Raw genomic sequence first — 7,705 nt, 5'->3', positions numbered from 1 at the left:
AGTTGTAAAATAGAGTGTTGGATTGGTGAATTCTGAGTGTTTTAGCTGTTTGATTTCGATTTTATTTGAGCTTTTCTCAAAAAAAAAATTCGTACAACAATGGCGAACTTCAACATGAACACGATGACTTCTTACTCTCACCTCATTGGTTCATGAACGAAGATTCTGATGCTTATTCCTGAGTACTACGATCAGTGGGCTGATCGTGTGGAGGATTACTTGAACAAAATTGATGAAGAACATTGGAAGTGTATTCTCGGTGATGTTCATTCTCCTACTGCTGTTCAGAGTATTGGAACTTCTTCTTGTTGGATTGGGTGTCTAAGCCCATAACTATTATTGGTATGTACTCGACACGAGAGTAGCATGGTCCATTTGGGTTGCATATAAGTTATAATTTATTAATATGAAATCATATGTTTTATTAGTATTGATCAAGAATTAATTTGGAATTAACTTAGTGATCAAAAGAGACTAATTAAATATATGGGGACTAATTATGATAATTAGTTATATTTATATGTGTTGGGCTTATGATCCATGTTGGACCAAGTTTATGTATGGATACATAAAGAGTTGGGCCACATGAACCATGGATCATAAAACCCATGGGTATGGATTTGGGTTATACCCATGACCCTTGAAATCTAACATATAAATACACGCTCTTAACCTAAAACACGCCTACATGCTTGTTCTTGGAGTTCATGGGTGTTTTTTGGTATATGAAATTCTCTCTCAAGTTCCACCTTTGTCCATGATGTGTTGTGACTTCATTTGAGGCTTCCACACTATTGGGGCTAAGCTCTTTAAGGCCAAATTCATCAAGTTCTACAAGCTACACAAAGAGGTAAACTTCTAACTAGTATTTTATGTAGTTTATATCATTTGTATGCTAGTTGTAGGCTTAAAGATTTGGAAACCACTTGCATGTATAATTAGTGAAAACATAGATCCAAAGCTTCTAGGGTTGTATGTGCACCATAGGATGTTGTAGTATACAAAACCCAATTGTCACACCCCAAAACCAGAACGGCGGAAACGTTCGAGGGTGGAGGACGTCATGTACAGTATCACAACAGTGCATAGTAGTAATCAAGCAACAACATCATCCATTGCATTAATAATATATTTTAATACAAGTGTGTTCTGTCAAGTTTAATAGAGACTAAAAACATGAATCAAAATAAAAGATGAGTCTTGAACGAGCTCCATCTTCTCAAAACATGGCACCGGTACCTATCTACTGGTGACCTGAGAATACAAGTTATTTTGAAAGAGTTTATCAGCTTTAAAGCTGGTGAGATCATAAGTATTTTAGTGTCATTGTTTGTATGTAAGTGTTTGTAAGTATGAGATGTATAAGTTTGTAAAAGTTTGTAATTGTTTGAACTCTCCTAGAAAACCATATGTTTCCTACTAAAAGTAGCCTTCTACCAAGGCATCTAGTGTCTGTATGTGTGTCTCTTGTAAGAGTATGTATTTTCCCAAATCTGACTATCATTAACCAAAAATATAGTTTTTACATTACTGTTCATTGTGTGAAGTTCACAAAGTGAATGCAATGGGAAAATGAAATAGTATTGTAGTGTTGTATTAAGTAACTATTGATGTACTAACTACCTTAAACCAATTGTTATTTAAAGTACCATGTGATTGGCCTGTACCCTGCTACCGACTATAAAACGACGATGTAAGACGTCGGAAGAAATGACGTTTGACACCCGTAGACTTGCAAGTCCCACTGTAGCGAGCAGCAAGGTGTAGGATAGTCAATCCAGTATAGATCTATACACAAACTCAAACGCTCCCCACTTAAGGAGATTCTGGATACAAAACGGGCCATGACAGGTGATGCCATGCCCCGTTACGTGGCTCACATAACTGTAGTAATGTTCTAGTATATGTATGTGCCAGCTATATTGTGTGTTCTCTGCCTGTCTAGCATGTATATGTATGTTCTCTCTGTATGGTATTGTTTGTTTCTCATCATAGTATTCTCTATCTGTATGTTATTGAATCATGTATGAACTGACTCTTTGTATGTTTCACTGTTCTAGTAATAGTATTAGTATCTCCCTAAACTATACCTATTATAGCTTACTAGTAATGTTGTTTGAATGTATGAACATGTGTGTATACCTTTGCTACCCAAAGGTATTGAATAGAAAGAAGTAACCTTTTATATCTATATACATATACATAATATATAACTAGGATTCAAACGACCTTCGGACAAATAACCTGAATACCCTAAGTCCACAACCAAACAAGGAACAGGAAGTAAGGTGAGCTATCAGTCCTAAGTCCTTTCAATTCTACTTATATAACTATATTTATATAGATACACATTTAACATAATATCAGTTTAAAAGAGTTTAATAAAAGTATTTGACATGTAAAGGAGTTTAATAAAACAGTTTGAAGTAGTTTGTTTGATAACACGGTTTGAAAAGTAAGAAATCCACTTGTTTGGTAGTTATTAATCACATGTGATTGATATAATAACTATAATAGTTCAACTTGTACTCCCCCCCATAAAAGCATTTAAAATCATTTAAAAGGTTGATTAAGGGGTATGAACTCACCTGTAGTGACTGGTTTGGATGAACGGAAGGTATAGGATGCTAAGTGTCAAGTGAAGACTTGAACACACACAAGGATCCTAGTTAACATATAATAACACATATATGTATCCAATTAGTCATTAAACAACTAATTAACCAAGTTAAGACATCCTAATACATGTAAAACACTTTATTTAAGTGTTATAAGTACTGAGGATTGCATCTAATGGTTGTAGGACCTTGCATTTGAGTTTAGGGTCCAAGGGTACACTCTATTGGAGTTTACGGTTTTGTGACCAACTCCCTTGGAGTTTACGGTCGTAAACCTATGAGTTTACGGCTGTAAACTCATGGAACTTCTACCATTTTGTGTTTTGAAGCTTTATAAGTCATAAGAAGCATTCCTACTTCAAGTCTAAGCCTTAGGAAGTGATTAGGGCAACATTTCACCCCTTTATGGAGTTTCACTACTACAAAAAAGACCTACGGTCACACTTTCCGAAAAACGGCATGTGACACTTTTTATTAAAAGTGTGGCCAAAGGTCACTAAAAAAATTTAGAGACTGTTTTTGGATACATTTAAATTAGTTTTAGTGGCCATTAAAAACTTTAACCACACTTAATTATACCAAATGTGACAAATATTAGTCACACTCGACCATTGAGGCCATAGGTCACAATCAGCCACAGCTATCGATTAAGATTGTCATACATTTTTATGAGAGACAGTAGATAAACGTATCGTGACATGAGTTAGTTCTATGTGTGTCTATAACCTGGTGCCTTTATAGCCACATAACAGACAAAGTAGCTAAAAGGTGATACATATGGTCACACTAAATATTTATGTGTCCATAGGGCGGTTCTGTACTAGTTTTACTTAGTTAACGCAAGAAAATAAAACAAGTTAGTATTGGTTACTTATGGTCATGTACCTTTTATTATGTGTGTCAAAATATTATGAATTGGCTTTAAGAAGAAACAAATATTGTGTGTGTAGGTAACATTTAGTTATGATTACAACTATTATATGTGTCTATATGTAAATATAGTTATAAAAGAACAATAATGTCTTATCGGTATAATTAGGGGTCGTTCATTGAATATGTTACTTATGGTCATGTACCTTTTATTATGTGTGTCAAAATATTATGAATTGGCTTTGAGAAGAAACAAATATTTTGTTTGTAGGTAGCATTTAGTGATGATTACAACTATTATATGTGTCTATATGTAAATATAGTTATAAAAGAACAATAATGTCTTATCGGTATAATTAGGGTCGTTCATTGAATATGTTCTGATAATTATGTAATGTTTATTCTGGTTGTACTATTGTATTTGGAAGACTCTTAAATTTGACCATATTTATCTTTGATATCAACCACGTGTATTGATTAATGTTGTGATATTTTTTTATAAGAGACAATAGATAAGTATATGGTCACGTGAGGCAATTGTACATGTTTCTGTATCATGGTGCATATTTTAGACACATGAAATCTAATGTAGCTAACATGTGATACACATGATCACATTAAATATTTATGTGTCCATAGAAAAGTGTTTACTAGTGACTTAGTCAAAACAAGAAAACACATTACTTTTAGTGGTTTATGGTTATGTGCATTTTATTATGTATGTCAAAATATGGTGAATTAGCTTTGAAAAAAACAAATATTGTGACTGTAAGTAGCATTTAGTTATGGTTACAATTATTATATGTGTCTATAGATAAGTCTAGTTATATAAGTAAAATAATGTATGTTCAATATAATTATAGTATGGTCATTGAATATGTGACTATTATTATATAATGGTCATTCTTTTTGTACTAGTGTATGCCTTAAGTTAAAAAATTGTAACAACTGGTAAAATTGGTTACAGTTCGGCAGTCAAACCACCGCGAACCGTTATGCAATAAATATCAATTGTGTGTAATTTTATGTTTATAAAGTATACTATAGATATTATATTTATAATTACTTTTAGAACATCTCAAACTGCTCGAACCTTCTATCATTGAACATCAAATCGAAAATTACAAAAAATAAATTTATTGGTGACGTTAAAAAAATAATTTTTGCATCAGATATATCTGAGAATTATGGATAAGATATTTGAATAGAGTATGTTCTCCTGATTTCGTGGATATAAAGAACGACCAAAACGGATGTCGTATGAGAAAGTTACGACTCTTTAATATTATAAAAATCAGTATTTATCTGATTTTTTTTAAATGAACCGTGCCCTGTTTCGTTTGAATAGCTTCGAATCTCGTAAACTGTTTTTGAGCACGTTTTTGAACTCAGACTACATTATATTATTTTATTATAATTTTATCACATTTTTAGTCTCGACCAAAATCAGATTTGAAATTTTTTCCGAATCCGATCATACAAATCGCGAAACTTTAAACGGGTTTTCCTGAAGTTCTACTTATCGGATTTAATATCCTTCTGACTTTTGGGAAATCTTATAACCAAGATTATCATTTGTCATTTTCAAAAAAAAAAAATTATATCCGGATCGAGAGCACACGAATCGAGAAAGTTAGAAAATATCACCATTTTAGATATTCCAAATATGACATTGTACTTTTGGCACTTTGAGTCGATCATAAATGATTTTAAATTACTAGCAATATGACTATAGCATCTACACTCACATTTTTTACCACATCACTCAATAATACACCAAATACATGTTTCTACATACACAAATACATATTAATAATTAAAGCAATACACTGCTTCTAAAATTACCTCAAAGTACAACAATAAATAAAATTTGACAACCAAGTATGTTGATTTCAAGTTTCACCTTGACCAAATTGGCACTCAAAGACTTTTCTTACAACCTTCATCCAGTCCAAAGTAAATCTATAATGTATGGTGAATACCAAATTTGGAAATTGAAAACAAATGTATCACACCACAAAAACCCAAAATCCTTCTTTATTTCTCTTCTCTTTTCTGATTCATGGACTGTTTTGGCCAATGAAGAAGCATCAACCCCTCCTTTCATCTTCATCATTTCCTGCCAAGGACCACCGATGGTGGGTGGCAGTTTCCGGCGAAACCAAGATGGGCAGCATCCCCGTTTTCTTTCTTGTGTCTTACCTATCAATGGAATCAACCCAAACCTCCACCACAAGTGGAGATTTCCCTGCAATCAAGAAGACATCACACCAAACACACCCTATTAGTGTTGTTTCTTTTCCCATTTGACTAACCTGTGACGAGAAAGGAACCCACGAGGGTTCACCAGAGAACGCCCACTGCCACTATGCTCCGCCACCAGCGCTGTTGACAACAGCCACCACCGAGCCGCTTTTCTACTTTCACATCCTTCCCTTCCTGTTCACCGATCTCAGCCAAACACCCCAGCTACTTTCGAAAAAGCACGACCCCAAACCAAATCGTTGTTGCTTGTTCTAATTTCTTTTTCGAGTTGTTGCTGTCGGCGACAGAATCACGAAGACCAAAGATGGATCGCCATTTTTGACGGACTTCTTCTTCCCTCCTCTTTGCTATTGGTCTCCTCCACCGAGCCACCTGTTGCCGCCTTCGATTTCCTTTTCCCTCCGCTCGACAGATGAGAGGCGTATGACTGTTTCATTCGCGTTTCTTTTGGCAGTCCGTTCCTCTTCCCTGATCAGAAGAACATGACGTCTCCTTTGGTATATTTGGGGAATGTGGCAAAACAGTTCCCGTGTTTAATACTTTAAATTAAAACTGACACCTTTGACATAAATGCTTTCAAGGCAAATCCTATTGGACTTAGTCTTTACAAAATGGTCCTTATGTTGTTTTAAAAGATCAAAAATAATCCCTTTTGGTTTAATTCATTACAAAAAGAAATTCTTTTGGTTTGATATTTTACAAAAACAAACTCGGGAATGATTTAAAGTCACAAATGTCACAACTTTTGTTTATTTGTCAAAAATGATCCTTATACACGATTTTATTTAGTTTTTCAACATCTTAGACATGTTTAACACTTTCATTTTTGTAGGATGTTGCTTAGATTGTTTTAGTTTTCAAATCTCACCCATTTTTGTTAGAGTTTTCGAGATCTATCATATAGCAACTTTTATTCTCCCCCAAAAAACATATAAAACCGAAAATAAAGGGGTATAAACTCACCTTGTTTGAAGATTTCGGTTTTTGATGAAGAAATGAAGAGATCTCGGCCCTAGATGTGTTATTGAGATGATTTTAAGGCTCTAAGCTGTTCTAAGAGCATGATTCACGAAAACATGAGTGTAAGACGAGTGAATAAGTTTAAAGATGAAGTATATCACTTGGGTTTGTAATATCTCACCACAAATATGAAGCTTGAAGTGATTCTTTGAAGATCTCCCTTAATCCACGATTTCTTTGAGAGATGAAGGATGGAGAAGAGTTGAGAGAATATGGGTTGAGTTTGAAATGAGAGAGAGGTTGGAGAGTGAGAGATAGGCCGAGAGATAGAGTGAGAGACAAGAGTGAGAAGTGTAGTCTTTACTTAGTGGTTAATTGGTTAGTTGACTCAATATTTGTGGGGTAATATGCATGTTTATATGCTAAATAATATGGAGGTGGCAGAATTCTAGCCCTCTCCACATTTCTTTCCCTTTTATATATATATATATATATATATATATATATATATATATATATATATATATATATATATATATATATATAGGGCTTGGTGAATATATGGCTGTCATATATACAAGTTTAGATATAGAACTTGATAAAACTACGTAGTTTCCATTAAAATCATTTAAATTACCTTCATATTATGTGAAATTCATATATTAATTATTTAGTTTTTCCTTAATTTTACAACCAAATGGTAAAAACCTCATCTATTTTTTTTCATTTGCGAACGTATTGTCCACGACCTCAAAATCTATTTCAACCATCTTTATTTTGTAATATATATGTCTTCATATGTAACTGGGTATATCGAAGTTATAACAACTTTTTGTGAATCATGATTTTTCATATCTACAAACAGTTGCTTTGCAGCACAACAAAAAGCAATAAAGAAACAATAATATGATGAAGTCTGAAAACAATTTTAAACAATAATATGATGAAGTCTGAAAACAATTTTATATTCAAAAATTGTTAATATAGTTTTG

The 7,705-nt window shown here is 33.4% G+C and overlaps 1 long non-coding RNA gene across 1 annotated transcript; it reads right to left on the bottom strand.

Moving 5' to 3' along the window:
• Nucleotides 1-5,297: 5,297 nt before the first annotated feature.
• Nucleotides 5,298-6,340, bottom strand: LOC145167627 (uncharacterized). The gene is made up of 2 exons (XR_013741305.1): nt 5,804-6,340; nt 5,298-5,736 (listed from the first exon to the last, which is right to left on the bottom strand). It is a non-coding gene; the product is annotated as an uncharacterized LOC145167627 (long non-coding RNA).
• Between the last annotated feature and the right edge of the window lie 1,365 nt (nt 6,341-7,705).

The sequence above is a fragment of the Lactuca virosa genome, chromosome 1 (assembly GCF_052849685.1).
Source record: "Lactuca virosa cultivar CGN04683 chromosome 1, Lactuca_virosa_CGN04683_v6, whole genome shotgun sequence".
Classification (NCBI taxonomy): domain Eukaryota; kingdom Viridiplantae; phylum Streptophyta; class Magnoliopsida; order Asterales; family Asteraceae; genus Lactuca; species Lactuca virosa.
This window is presented reverse-complemented; position numbering and strand designations above follow the sequence as displayed.